Source organism: Paramormyrops kingsleyae, chromosome 11 (assembly GCF_048594095.1).
Source record: "Paramormyrops kingsleyae isolate MSU_618 chromosome 11, PKINGS_0.4, whole genome shotgun sequence".
Taxonomy (NCBI): Eukaryota; Metazoa; Chordata; class Actinopteri; order Osteoglossiformes; family Mormyridae; genus Paramormyrops; species Paramormyrops kingsleyae.
In genome coordinates, this window is record NC_132807.1 from 12,109,270 (window position 1) to 12,125,281 (window position 16,012).

The window sequence follows — 16,012 nt, forward strand, 5'->3', positions numbered from 1 at the left end:
GTGTGTGTGTGTGTGAGACAGAGAGCGAGAGAGAGGGACATGGCAGAGTGGTTGTTAAGTAGAGGCTGTGTGTCATTGGTGTATGTGGAGAATACAGGCTGCTGATAGGTCAGTGCTGTGACTTTAGGGCACAAGCCTGTTTAAGTGCCAATTAGCACTTTAATCTCAGGCTGTCTGGATGCTACACGTGTGCAAAGGGGCTGGAATTGAGCCGGCTTACTCTCTGGGGGTGGGGATTCATTATACTGTCATGCAAGCTAAAAAATCCAGCATGATAGTTGGGAAACTATTTTGATTGCTGCCACATTATATTTGTTTGTTTGCCACCAATTTTAATTTGCAGTAATTAAATAAGTAAGTATGTAAGTAATTCAGACCTACAAATACAGACCAAGATTTTGTTTCAACCAGCCAGTTGAGTATAAAGAGCAACAATCACAGAGTACTCAACTGGTTGCTTGACATAAAATCCTGGTCTGAATTTGTACTTTCTGAACCTGAACTTTCCACCTCTGTTGATATTTGATACAGTGATTAGAATGATGAAGAGACACAGTATGCATGTAGCCGCCTAGTTTATTCTTCTTTACCAGAGTGTAAGGCCTGACGGTAATTTAGTTTTATGTGAGATTTGTGTTATCCATGGTGCCACTACACCACATCTATGATCACTTAAATATAAAGATCTAGTAGTTTGAATGTTACTTGAATTTAGAAAGATCAGTAGCAATTTGTGGTTAAATGCTTGTGGCCATCCTGTCACAGTTCTCATGTATAACACCGATCCATTTTCCAACCACATATCCTTCTGGGTCAAGGGGGGTCCAGAGCCTATCCCATAAGCTATGGGCACGAGGTGGGGAACAACCCAGGATGGGCACACACCATTCACTCCTTTGGGCAATTTAGTAACTCCAATTAGCCTCAGCATGTCGTTAGACTGTGGGGGGAAACCGGAGTACCTGGAAAAAACCCCAAGACAACATGGGGAGAACATGCAAACTCCACACACATGTAACCCAGGTGGAGACTTGAACCCTGGTCCTAGAAATGTGAGGTACCAGTGCTAATCACTGCACCCCTCCTGTATAACATTAAGGTGTAATACTTTACGTTTCAGGCACAGGTACTGCTCTCTTACATACTGGGATGTGGCTGTTAATAGGATGCTGTTATTATTGCATGAAATTATGAATCAGCCAAAACTGTAAGATAGCAAACTCACAAAACGGAGTCTGCGCCGCTCTGCGCTGGATCTACTTTCCCTGCAGTAATTCACCATCACAAACATGCGGCTAATCGCTGGCTTAGGCCACTTGGCACCAGGAGAAACAAAAGCAAAGCCGGATTCCTCGCCGTAAAGATCTGAGTGCTGTGATTTCACTGTGAATGAGGGCGCCGAGCCCTGGCTGCAGCGGACAGCACCTGCTGGGCTGGAGGGAGGAGCTCCAGGCCTCAGAGGCAGCGTATGCTTACACTCTGGAGGCTAAATGCGAGAACTTCCATCTTCAGCCTGCATTACTGTACCAAATACGCATGATGTCATGCTTTTACATTTTTATTCAAACATTTATATGATATGACCAATGCAATGGCCAATGTTGAGATGCTAATCAGCCCAGCTCTTCACATTTGGTCTTCATTTCTGTCCTGAAATATGTAGGTACAACTGTGTGCAGCACGCCGTAACATTAGGAACCACAGTAGCACTATAAAGTCAAATCATGTAGTTAGGTAGTCTATCCATTCATTCATCTATCCGTTAACCACTTATCCTGGTCATCATGGGGGCTGGAACACAGGGCACAAGGCTAGGGTAATGGATAATCCAAATGCATTAATGTAGTTTCGGAGTGGCAGAAAACCATGGCTATTGACCAGGTTAAAAGTCAATGAAGAACTCAGCAGTTACTAAAACCAAAACAGCATTATGGTAGTTATGTCAGTTCCTATTTGGGAACATGAGAAAAAGATAACAGTGTTTAAATAAAAATGAAAAAAGGTGTGTCATCCGCCATTCATATTCAGTGTAAATATAACAACAATCTAAGTACAAATGACCCAGAAAGATGGATTATTTCTCCTACGAATCTTTAGAGGCACATCATTTTGATAATGTGTCAGTTTACTTTTATTGTGGTACCAGTTATCATTGGAGGTAAAAATAAGTGCCTTCGTTGTAGCTAAGCAAACTTGGTGAAATGTTTTCTCAGTTTTGCACAATAGCTGTATGTGTCTGTATTGTGACAGGTGACAATAAACAGGAAAGATTAAAAGTTTTAGGTGTTAAAATTAAAAAAGAACTTCATCTGTCACTGCTTAATCCCAACTGGGGTTGTGGGAGGGACTGGAGCCCATCCTGGGAACAACAGGTACAGGCAGGAACCAACCTAGGGCAGTTACCAACACTCATGGGGCCAACTTAGATTCTCCAATTAACCTATCATGCACACTTCTGGGCTGTGGGAGGAACCCGGAGCCTCCAGTGGAAACCACACAAACACGCCACCCATTTTGAATTCCTAACTTAATTAATACCTACAACAACAACAGTAATAATAACATTTGCTAGAATGATTTTACGTGTGTTATCAACTTATATTTGATTTACATAGTCCCACTATATAATGTCTTTCATTTGTCATGGAATAAGAACAAAGAAGCCAGTTGTGCTTTTTCATATATTATTCCATATGAATGCAGACTTCTAATAGGCTTCATACTCACATATTGAAGTTTAGAGCCTGTTTAATATGGAAGCCCTGTGAAGGATAAGGAGAGGGAATCCCCTTCTGCCGCCTGTGAAGGATAAGGAGAGGGAATCCCCTTCTGCCGCCTGTGAAGGATAAGGAGAGGGAATCCCCTTCTGCCACCTCACTAATATTATTTGGGTTTCCGCATCTGGCAGTTTAGTAATGGGGATATACCATCAGCACGCTAAAAATCAGTGTACAATTTGGGGTTCTGAACCTACTAGCCCTTAGAAGTTTTCCGGTGGATGGAGCAGGCTGTGGCTATAGCAAATAAAGAATTCAAAGGCCAATTTCATGTTGTTATTTCTTGCTTGGCGTCTCCTGTTCTTTCACTACTGCACCATATTCTGGTAACATGGATCATGGCAGTTATCATGTCTTACATTATTGAACTATTGACTTACATTATTTAACTAAATTTTATTTCCTTCATATTACCTATTCTCGTTTTACTGCATATATTTTATTTTTATTACTATTTTAGCTTATTACCTATACACGCTAACATGTTTCCTACTAAGACTCAAAAGGTTATTTTGTCACAAATTGCAGCCTGCATTTGTTCCTTTAAAAAATGTCCCCCCAAAACCTTCCAGTATCTCATCGGTTGTCTCACAGGCGACCCCGGATCCCACAACGTTTTTCCCACTAATTAAATGTTGGCCCTCCTATCCATGAACCACTTGCAAATGGCATGCAAACAGCTTCAATTTCAAAGTGAAGGACCAGCTGTGTGCTAAGACACTTGGCCATTTTTGAAGACCTAATGCTTGGGCTTTTGAAATTAATGCGGTCCCGAGAAATAGAAAAAAAAGTACAGAAAAAGCCTCCCGTTTGATAAGCAGCAGATGTTCTCCTGGATATTCCGTAGTTGCTGACAGTTTCTGATATGTCGCAGCTTGCATACTGTATATACTTGATATCATGCATAGGCGGTAAGTTGTGCACACCAAAATCTACATTTTAGGATTTGCTCGGTTGAAAATATTGGAGGTGTACTCAATGGAATGCATTGCAAATCAGGCTTTATGGATTATTTTCATACTTTATTTATGGCCATTTTGAAAAGAGAAAATATCTTCTGCATTGATTCTGAATCTGTTACTCAGGAATAGGCTGATATATCATTCTTGCCTGATTGTTTCATCTTGAGGATCAAGGTACTGATAACCAAACATTTGATCGAAAGAATTAAAAATGTGTTAAAAGTGTCTTTGATGCAGGAAGCAGATATATGTATTTTAAACTGATGTTCATATAACTTTTAAGTGCCAGTTATAAGAGTTAAGTTTTTAATTTAAATGAGAAGGACATGTGAAGGATATATGTACTTTAAAAATGAAAGACATGTTATCTATTTTAACTAGGGTTTTTAAATGTGTCCGAATTTTTACTTCTCTTGTTATAGAGATATGAAACATACACCTTTTGGGCTGTGAAGTTTCTCAGAGCTGACTTACCGAAGCCAGTATCCATTCATGTCCTGAAGCTGGAATCCCAGTTTTTCATCAGCAAGATTTTAGAGTCATAGTTTTTCCCTGCTTTCTTGTGGGCTTATTTTTGTGGGAAACTGATCATCATTCTTATGGAACTTCCATACACAACTGGTGTTATTAATTTAATATATGTATACCATTTTATATTATAAAATGTAAATTTTTATCAGTTGTATCTGTGTTTGGAGATTTAAATGTTAATTTGAGTATCTAATCCATATCTAGAGGAGCTGTTTTTTGTACATTTATAATTGTAGGCAGGGCTACTGTACATTCTTAAATGCACGTTGTACAATTTTGTTTTGTTCTAATCACTGTCATTGTTGAAATGCTTGTGTGAATTGTAGTTCGTCATTTTTACATTTTTTTAATATCCTCTTTTCAAAAAAAAAAACAAAAGGTGCTTTGATACCATTGTTGGAAGGTAAAGTACTTTAAGGTAGGAGGAAGATACCAGTAGAATGCTGATGCTGATTGCTGATATTATTGTGGATGCTGCTGTTGAATTTGCATTCATTTTCACCATCCCCCCATCTGATATTTCACCTAAGAGCGGTGCTCAGCTGCTGGAATCATGTTTGGGGTCAGAATGCTTGAGACAACATTATTAAATGGCTCTCATACAGTTCCTATAAACAAACCACTGGGCAGGACCCTTAGACCTGGCCAATAAAGTTCGGTGGTGGGCTGAGGCTGGGCCAGGGTCAGGTAGGGTCTGTTTGGACGGGTTATTTATGGACAGCAGCCGTTCCCTGGGCCACAGTTGCTAAGGCCCGTCTGGAGTTCTGTCCTACCCTGGGGGAAAGGAAGTTGGTCATCAGGTCAAAGCCTGATGGGATTGATCAGCCAACAGGTGGGCATTACAGAGTCTCTGGAAACAACCCCAGACTGTTCACACCTGTCTCTGCTGTCAATCAGCGCCGCCTTATACTCACGCTGCACGGCGGAAAGTAAAACTCACCCAAACCTCTAGGAAAAAAATCATAAAAGATCTCATTAAAATATATGCTTCTGGAAGCCCATAAAACAACAATTGTTGATATAATTTTCCTGATAGGACGTCTGCCATAGTATCTGTGAGTTGTTTATTGCCTTATATGTTTTCTGTGCTGGGTAGGACTGGTGATTGAAGTGGTCAGTCGAGTGGTGCGTAACTCGATCCCTTAATCTATTCTTGTATTCAAGAACACTGGTTAGAGTCTATATATTGCCCCACAGGGAACGGTTTCAAATGACATACCGTTCCGTTTAAATTTACATTTGCAAGACGTTTATTACTTTTCTGTGTGTGTATAAATAGTTCTTGGGACTCACAATGCTGAGGTGTTTCTGCATTCCTCTGATATAGCAGGTTAATAATCGAAAAGGGACTGATTTGTGCTCTTTGATCCTAAGCCGAGCTTCACCCATTGATTACATGCTTGTTTCTGCACAGTCATTTGCCGTCAGGCACCTGTAGAGTAATTGATGACTGCCTGTTTCATGCAGAAATCATTAGTCACAGTCATATTATAATGCCATCTTTAACCCAGTTAGATTAATTATTTATATAAGCCATTTAACTAATTTCTTTGTCTCAACATTGCTCAGTGTAAATAAGTTTTGATTATTAAGAATGAATATGTGAAACTGACAACTAATGCAGCAAGAGCTGTTAATACTATTATTATTAATATGGTCATAATACAGCCATCTTTCAAATACGTTTTCCGTGTTTTCAGTCTTAGTGTGGATACCCAAGTTATAAATACAATTTGAACCCCCAGCCCTGGAATTTTACATTCTAAATGATAGAATTTAATATTATAGAGCATATTTATGTAGCGGTATGCCAATGGAGGGCCACGGCTTTGGCCTCTGGAGTCTGTGTCCCCTAAGAGATCTCTCCTCTTCTATTTTGTCCACGTCATTGCTGTAAAATAAAATAGCCAATGGTAATCCCCCCAGATACAGTCCAAGATTCATTTCGGTGCCACCTGGCAGCCCGTGCTGGATTAAGCGGCCATAGGCGTAATGTGCCCCCCCCCCCCCCCCCATCCTTGTGTCCCCAAACAACTGGCTCCCCATTGAAACAATGAGCTTATTGGCTGCTTTCAACGATGCGCTTAAATGTTCCCTCTCTGCTGGAATGTAGAGCTGCGTGCTGAGTGTGGTGCTGGAATATCGGAGCACAGCGGCTCCATTGGGGGGGTCAGTGGAAGTTAGCTTTGGGTTGTGGGGGGAGAGGGGTGGACCAGTTGTATGAAATCTTATTCTTTTCAAACAGGCATCAAACAGGCACAAATTATAAAAGCCCAGCTGTCGAGCCTGATGAAGGCCACGAGCGCCAGGAAAAGTAAATATCCGCGATAGAAGACAGTCACCACAAACCCTGAAGTAGAGACTGTGGTTCTGGGCTCCAGCTCCTTAAGAAAATTTATCAGTATCAAAAAATTATGAAATTCATTCTTGTTTGTTTTGTCTGTAAATTACGGTTTGAAAAGGTAGAAAAGGACTGTCGACAAGCTAATCCACACTGAAATTAGGGTTCTATCCAGACATCTCCTATATAAACACAACAAAAATGTATAATTCTCATTATCTTGTTTCATTGTAGGCAATTCCAAAGATGCCACCTATAAAATTTAAGCAGGAATTAAAAACGCCAGTATATCAGTGCAATTCCTAGCAGCAACTCACTGTGAGCAGTATAGCTGAAAATAATACAGATTTTCTGATATTGAAGTGCAGATATGGATGATAAATTTAATTATTAATAGGGTAACATCTTTTTCCACCCCAAGCCTTGTAAATTTAGCATGAAAATTAGCACCTGCCTAAATTTGCAAGTTAGTACACACTGCTATACCATTTTCTTTTGGCAGCCTGCTTGCTAAAAACAAAAATACCATGGTATTAACAGAATTTTCAAAGAGTATATATAAAATATCAAGTTGTTTTCTTTGTAGCACCTTAATACTATGTGTGTTTCAGCCTGAAACACCTCAATCCGTCACTCAGGATGAAGCCCACTGTTGTACTGGCCTGAAAACAAAAGAAAACCCAAAAGCGGTTCCATTAATGAAGGTGGAGAAGCTGCGCTTCACCTCCATGCTGCTTCCCCACACTTCCCCAAAGAGGTCGTCCATGCAGGCTCCATGGAGAGCCGCTCACTTTGTCTGCAGATCTTCTTCTGTGTGGTACCGGGTGGCAAAGTGCAGGGCGGGTGTTGGGGGTGTGAGACGCGCGTGCCGGGTGGTTTCGGCCTTTAAAAGGCTCCTCAGGTCCGTCTGCAGTAGAGCTGTGCAGCAGCTGCCATGGGAATCTCCTGTAGCACCAGTACAAAAGGAGCCCCTGTCATCCAGTGCCACAAATAGTCATACTTCAGTCACTCCGGGGCTTAGGGACACACTACAGCAAAGAGAAATTAGTTCTCAGCAAATTACTATACAAAATAATCAATTTTCTATGAAGACTTAAACAAATGCATTTTGTATTTTATTTTGTTTGTTTTCAAATGTATTAATCAAAAGAATAGACACAATACAGTGCAAGGGATGAGACGTTTCTCCTTTGGTCCTGCAGAGGGCGCTGCCATCACTGTTTAACTTGCTGTGATTCTGTGTTTCAAGGGCTATGAGGGTTTCTGGGTTTCTCTAGTTGCAGGCAGGCCGGCTGGCTGGCACCCTAAAAACTAGCCTCTTCTTCCAGGAGACAGCTGTCCTCTCTGTGATGCTATGGATCGGCCAATGGAGGATGAGAGCTGGAAAGGGGGGCAGCCAATGAGCTGGCTGCTGTCAGATGCTGGTTTTATGGAGCCAGTTGGGCCCAGACAGTGTGCACCATTCCAAGAACTAGTGTCAGGGTTGGGCGTTGCTTCCCGTTCGCACACTCTGCCACTTTCAGGTACCATCTACCATGGTTCTGCTCAACATTTCCGAGTGTGAATAATTCAGCATCCAAGAAGATGCCTTCATCTTATGTTCAGTACCACATACACACCCCACTTTACATTTAGTATATAGTATTTAATTTCTTTGCATGTGGTCAAATGTTTATCACTCTTTCTGGCAAGTGCTTTTAGGCATCCTCCCAATTAAGTACTTCAAAAATTAAGTAATTTTTTACTTTAATGATTTGATACGTAGATATTATTCTGAAGGTCATACTAGAATTTAATTACTGGATTGCTGTTGATTGGTTGACCTGCTGGATAATTGGTTAGCATCATACCTTTGCACCTCTGGAATTGTGTTCTGACTTTGTTTGCGTGGAGCCTGCCGGTTGATGTGAATGTCCCCTAGATACTATGGTTTCCTCCATTCCACATACCTTGAGCATGTTATTATGTGATTGCATGACCTACAATGGAATGGCATCCCATCCAGGGTGTCCCCTGCCTCATTTCTTGTTTTTTCCAGATACGGACTCCAAGTTCACAGTGGAACATTGAGGGATGAATTCTTATCGCTTCTGTTCTGGCAATGATTTAATTTCACAGCAGCAATGCAGTGCTGTCCTGACCATGGCCTTGGTGCAGGTGTGTCTGGTGGAACAGCTATGATGCTGACTTGTGAAGTGAAGCCACTGGATGGCAGAACAGAGTCCAACTGTGACAGACTGCAGGATTGCCATGAGCACAGAGCATATTCCCCGTCACTGGACTGAGCAGCTCTGCCCCTCTCCTGATGCACGCAGCCTTCTGAGGTTGTGACGACCTGCAATCGGCTGCTAGATCTCAAGAGCTTCCTCTGCAGTGACCCTCCCATCCAAGAGCTCAAGCAGTGTGACACTTCGTCCAAGTTTGTCATGCTGATAAATAGCGGAGCATTCTGCCCTTTGTCGCATTGCATTTTTCATTTACTCACATGTTACGGCTTCCAGTGCCCTCCAGTGCCTGGGCTGTGGGTGTGAATCTCCAAATCCATTCCACCATTTGATCGGAAGACTGCAGCGGAAATGGCTGATGTGACGCAGGGCTAATACTATGACGAGTGAATCAAAGCCATTTCTTCCACTGAGAGCGCGTCGTTATACCAAAACTGATGGACTCGTTAAAGAGGACTTACAATTTAACGGACAAACAAGCTATATTTGCCATTTGTACAAGTACAGGTACATTGGAATGCTTCATTCTGCCGACCCCATCTAGCTCTCCATAGCTTGGGGGTCACAGCACAATTTATTCATAGCATTAGAAGAACCTCTAAAAATGGAGGCTGACTTGTTAAGTGTGGCCCTGAATGAGGTCATCCGGTGGTAACGGTGCCATGCCAGGGTACGGGAGCAGAGTGGCCAGCCCCCCCCCCATGGCACTTCCAGTGTGTGTGTGTGTGTGTGGATTATGTTTATATTACATTGTGGGGACCAAATGCCCCCAACAATGTAATAGAAAGGTCCTCAATAAGATTTGTGAATGTGTTAAAAAAAAAACTAAAAATGCCAGAAGTCTCGCATTTTGTTTGGTTATTTAAGATTGAGGTTAGGGCTGGGTAGGGTTAAGGTCATCATGCTGGGATTACAGTTTTCCACATAGAAATAAATGGGGAGTCCCCACAAAGGTATAATTGCGAACCTGTGGGGGGGGGGGGCTCATGCTCTGGCTCTGGCTGAGGGGCAGCCAGTCAGCACTCGATTCCCGTGACTATCATAGCAGCTGCACAAAGACCTGCTCCTTTTAAAAGCCCCATAAATCTTCCCAGTGCAGTGCTGAAGGTACAGACAGCTGAGATTATTCCTAAAACATGCTTTGGATCACTGGGCTGATTTCCTTTGCATTAAAACTGAAACAATTAACTCATAAAAATATGAAAAGAACAAAATGAAATATCATCAAAAAATCAAACCTGTGGACAAAATTACTTAAAAATTTAAGCCAGAACTTGTATGTCTGATCATACAAGACTGATACTGGAATTAATAAAATCCAGGCTTTGTTATAATCTTTTTCCAACAGTGATCTACCATTCAAAATAAATGTCAAAATTTGTCTGCAGCTGGACAAACAAGGAGGTCAGTAACATACATGAGAAAAGTGCATGTCTCCTGTCCTCTGCCGCTGCTTTGTGAAGGGACTGGGCATCCTGTGCTCTGTGGGCTTTGTTTGGCTACTGACCAGCAGCTTAACCTCTTTAGGAAAATTCAGACCCAAGTGTTGTTGTGGCAGCAGCTAATCTATTATCATGGGTCTTTAATGGAACTGAATTTCCAGTATAAAGACTGAACATCTATCTATCTATCTATCTATCTATCTATCTATCTATCTGTCTAGCTGTGTCTGTCTGTCCATCTATCCAGCCATCCATCCATCCATGTATTTATTTTTATTTTTAACTGATTATTTACAGGATTACAAGGTACGGGATATAAGCAAATTTTAATTCTATCTCATATATATATGTTCATTCACAGATATGTAGTTACGGGGAAGTATATCACATGAACCAAATATTATGAAAATAATAATAGTTTAAAAGAGGAAGTGTATTAAATCTTTCAACACAGAGTTATGGCCTGATTCAAAACGTCTCCTGCTGTGTATCATCAAATAACTAACATTATGCTAGACTGAGGTATGTTCAGTCAGAAAGCTGATATGAATTATGCAAAGTAAACAACTAGTGTGTAAAATATATTACATAAACCATATATTTCTAAGATGAATTTTGATTCATTTCAGTGGATAAAGTGGATGGACGTCGGAAGGATAATAATGAACTAGAAGTATTTTATTGATTGTTGTAGTACAAATAACTCTGTAATTATAATTGGGAATGTCCCGGAGGTATAGTGGGTACACGTCTTGTCACTTCTAATTATGAGTACTACAGTCAAATACATTACACATGGTACATTTTACATAGTCATGTCAGCACCTTGTTTTGCAGTGGAAATGGGATTTAGTTCTTTGTTACACAGCCACACGTGCAGACGGCCCTCCCTGCATCATCTCCTGGCGCGCCACGAAAAGCCACCGACTGGCATCAGGTTCGCTCTCAATAGGTGAGTGAAGGAAAATGGCCGACCTGCATGTCTTATCCGCTTCTCCTTTAAATGGCGACTGGGGCTGCTGTCAATGCTAAAATATTGAGCTGTACCTTTGACATTTTTTAAATAGCAAAGCTTCCAGCGGGAGGCGCCCTGACTGCTTTTCCCGTCGTCGCTTGCACTATAAACGGTGCTACGCAGAGGGCGGCACTTTGGTCATTCCGAGGATATTCATCAGAGAGCCTCATGACAATCAGTCTAAATGTATGCGCACAGCGTCTCCGTTCTGTAAGTGTATATCTCTGCATCCGTGTCATCTGGAAGCACAGGCATCTACATGATCATATGCCCAGCATACTCTTAGGCTGCTGTACTCCAAAGAGTCATTTAGCTTGTCTGAAATATGATGCAGAAGAAACGCCCCCACATACTTTATGTGCCTTATAAATCAGTATGCTTTTGTAACCATGTAATCGACAGATTTATAAGATTGACTGTATAGTATTAAATAGTTCTGTGGGGCAGGATGGCAGTTTAGCTAAATACATGAACTAATTCATTATGGATTAAACAGTTTACAGGGCTTTTCAAGTACAGTCAAAAAAGTGAAATTTTGAAGCGCATTTGGCTTCTTGGCTTGAGATCTACATTAATGTCCTGATGTCCATTAGTGTCAAACACTAATGCCAGTTCCTATGGACACACTGTTCACCATTGTCTCTGCTTTGGGGACAGCATGTGTTTAATCTTTGCGGTCAGTTGACAGTGATAATAAATTTATTCTTTACTTTCAGTGATGGGTACGAAGGAAGGAAAAGGAAACTGATGCGGAGCAAAAGAGCACAGCAGAAAATAACTCGGTGTAACTTTAATCCCAGAGACATGCCTCAAAAAATGTCTGCTATGAGAGCATCTTACCAGCAAAGCAGAGAATCGTCCAGATTGCTGCTAAGAATAGAGCCCTGGGAGGCCAAGGGGCCTGAGGGAATGTCCAGTAAATATTGATGATTCATGGGCTGAAACCGCTGTATGAATTACTTCGGATGAGCAAGAATTTCTGATGATTCAGTAACTGGGCTGTGATTTCAAAAACCCAGAATGAAACACTAACTTCAGACATACTGTATATACCTACTGGGTGTATAGATTTCATCTGACTTTATAAGATCAGGATAAGAGTGTTTTTTTAATGATAAATATTACATTAAATCTGTTCATTCGCTAAACTCTTTGTTTCTCCCCTTGAATTTGTGGTACAGTGATGCTGCTCTGGGCAACGCAGCCTGCAGAAATGTGCCCAGGAGCTGTGGGTGGCACTGAAAGGGCTCTTTTGCCAAAGGAACATGAAGTACAAAGGACACGATCTGCAGGGAGGGCATTTGGCTGGTGTCCTCTGGTAACTAAGCCCGTAGCGCAGCTGGAAGAACACAGCGTAATAATCGGGGAATTACCGCTGTTAGTCACACAAAATATGTTACGCTTGTGAGTGAGGAGCTAGGGGCTGAGGGTTAGGAAGCTGACCTATCATTTACATCCTCTTAGTGCTGACTTCCAGTCATTTTTCCTAAAACTCATGGTAAACTTTGTATGTTAATCATAGTTCAACCTTTTAATATCAAAAGTATCTATCTCAGTGTTTTTCCGAATGACCAGTGGATTTTGGCTTAACTGGAGCCTTTAGCAGAAATAAGTACAAGACAGGTGGACACTGGACAGAATACACTACGGGCAATTTAGGCCACTTCACCTCAATACACGATTTTGGACCAAGGGAGGAGGCCAAAGTAGAGAAAGGAAGGCTATGTATGCCAGCTCAGGGGACACTGAGGAGAGGCCTGAGTCGAGCTTGAAATCCTGGACATATGGGCAATAGTGTGACTCACAGAGAAGCTGAGCAGGCCTGACTAAAGCCCGCATTCTGCTTCTGTAGGTTATACTTCCATGGTGCTGATATGCATTTCATTAAATCACTGTTTGACTAATTATCCATCAAAGGAGATTTTTATGCTTTCTAGGAAAAGCAGAGGGTGCCGCAAAATGGAAAACCCAAGTCAGTGTCCCTAACTGGGCGGCCATTCTGAATCCAGAGAGGACACAGAGATAGATGGGGTCAACACTAAATGACAAAAAAGGCACATAACATTAACTGCAAAATTGAATTATATCTGAATTATTTAGTTCTACAAAATTATCATTTACCATTTTTTTTTATAATAATCACTGTTCTTTATAAAACAGCAGAGTATAAAATTAATATGTACTGTATTTGCATTGTCTTTGGTGATAAAAATAGACCAAAATGACGTATTTGATCTCTACAATACCATGATTCTCGGCTCTATAATTAATGTATAACTGGACTTGTGAGACATCTGAAATTTGTGTGATGGAAATGTAAACAGCAAGGTGACTGACTGGCACGTGACTGACATTAGTGACAATATACAACAGCAGATGTGAAGATGAAATGAATCAGCTCAGATATTAATAGATTATATATAATATTTTGAGGTGCACTATTATGCATGGTGTTCAACTCTAACCTGCTTATAAAATCAGAAAGTGGGAGTGAAAAAATGAGCTTCTCATATCCAGCATGGTACCATATCAGGTGCATTTGTTCATTTTTGTTTATTTGATGTTTGTTGATTGTAAGATGCTGTATGTAGCCCTATACTCCTATCTCTCCCTTCTACTGTAAATGTATTGCAAGTGGAAACTTCCATGGTCAATAAAGCTCGCGCTGATTCCAATTTCACCAAGTGCACGTTTTCTCTGGGTCAGGCCACGTGGTTCTGTGTGGCAAAGGTCCAGATTTCCACAAGCATCAGTTACGATATTTAGAGCAGAGTCATCAGGCAGCGCCTGACATATGCCAGCATCTAAACAAGGTGACCTGATTACTTTGGCCATTTGGGTGGAACAGGAAAGTGTAGGAAAGCAGACCACCAGGACAGAGCTGGGGCCACCACCCAAGACACACGCATTGTGAATATCTGCCAGCCCCAAATCATGGGCGTCGGAGCTAAATCAGGAGCAACATCACTATCACACCTGCTGTCTGCGCAACTCATCCGCTTGATGGCCTCTTGTTATTCCTCTCCCATGTCATGTTCTCCCATCGGGGCTGGACTATGACACGGGCACATCAAAGACCCGAGCCGACCACCCTGCCGCCGGTGTGGTCGGATGGGCGGGGGGCCCCCCAGCCCCCAACCGCATACTCCTGCGCCTCGGCGCTCGGCCCTCAGGTGACCACACATTCCCGGCGATGGCATTTGGCTCTAGCTCAGCCGGACGGCTCTTCCAAGGGTCTCCCTGAGCGCCTCAGTGACAGATATCTTTTTCTGTCACCTACGCACCATCATCAGCTTGTCGCAGAAACTGAACAAGCACCAGACAAAGACTGAATAATATTTCATACGTGATTCACTGTTGATGAAAATGGTAACCTTACCCTAAAGCTGGAGTACTACTCAGATTGAAAATAGTTACATTTTCTGCTGCAGACCTGCCCACCACCGTAACTGGCCAATTTATACTCTCTGGGTCAGCAACTAAATGTTCAGTAGGATGATGATTTAATTCACTTGCTAAGCAAACATGGGGGGTCAGACATGGAACGGATGCCTTGAGACTACACAACCACTATATACCCCGATAGTTTAATATTCTCTTTTGTGTAAGAAATTGTAACACAGCTCATTGCCATCCTTTCCATTTAATTTCTTTTCTTGATGTAGGTCGCGACTGAAAATAACACAATAACTTTGGTTGGGCTTCTTTACTCACAGAACTTTACAAATAAAACAGGTTTCTCTCTTAAAACACTTGGAGCGAGAGCATGGTTACAAAAAACTTACAAAACTGTCAAAAAAAACAACAACAAATAAATACGTCTAGATTCGGCAAAATAAATGCGACTAAATAAATATAACCAAATAAATACGACCGTGGATCGCTGCTGCAAACAAAAACCACATTAAATTACAAACAGCTTATACTAAAAACAGTCCAAGAGGACTTTAAAGAAAAAGATAAACCTTACATCTCCACCAGAGTTTAACATCCCTTATAGGTCTCTGTTAATTCCAGTCTGTTTAAGAAAAAAACAGTCATTTTTACTTTTACATATAAAGAATATACAAAACGTACAGTGCTACCATCTGAATGGTTAATTAAACAAACGAAATCCAAACCATCCCGACATAAAAATACAGTAATACAAACTCAAAATACACAGCTGCAGCAGACACAGATAAACAGTATTTCATAACAAATGAACATTGGTTGGCATAATCACAAACGTAATACATGTACCCGCCAGAACCACGTACGCCATGCAATCCAAAGACCAGCGTTAACGCGTGGAGCGCGAAATGCATGGAGATCTCTTAAAGCGACAGTAGCCACCCCATGTACTGAATGGTAAATCAGAATCCTTTCAAATAGGGCTTTTCTTGCAAGAACCAAGAGATACTACCAAAGCAGCTTCAATAAGGGAACCGAAAGGGATCCTGCTCGGCTACACTGAGATTCTGGATTTTTTAAGACTGAGAAATTAACCTACTGATATGATAAGTGATCTGACTACATAGTAGATATGGCTGTAAAGCCTAGTGTACACAGCATATCACAACTTAATTTTCTAATTCAATGAATTTGGTAGTGTAATTGGTGTCGGTGTAGACTATTGTGGGTTTTTGTCGTTACAGTAATTACCAGATTGTAAAAAAAAAAAAAAAAAAAACACTGCCACCCACTTTTGTTTGTCCATTTGGAAAAGCAAAACAGGTC

At 41.3% G+C, this 16,012-nt stretch overlaps 1 long non-coding RNA gene across 4 annotated transcripts; it reads left to right on the top strand.

The window, feature by feature from the left end:
• Positions 1–3,287: 3,287 nt before the first annotated feature.
• Positions 3,288–12,444, top strand: LOC111840154 (uncharacterized). 4 transcript variants are annotated; one of them, XR_011993789.1, is made up of 6 exons: positions 3,289–3,688; positions 4,162–8,134; positions 8,650–9,343; positions 11,147–11,230; positions 11,346–11,503; positions 12,010–12,443. It is a non-coding gene; the product is annotated as an uncharacterized lncRNA (long non-coding RNA). The 4 variants fall into 4 exon arrangements; XR_011993790.1 differs by having other exon boundaries at positions 3,288–3,688; positions 8,650–9,012; positions 11,116–11,230; positions 11,346–12,444; XR_011993788.1 differs by having other exon boundaries at positions 11,346–12,443.
• The last annotated feature ends 3,568 nt before the right edge of the window (positions 12,445–16,012 follow it).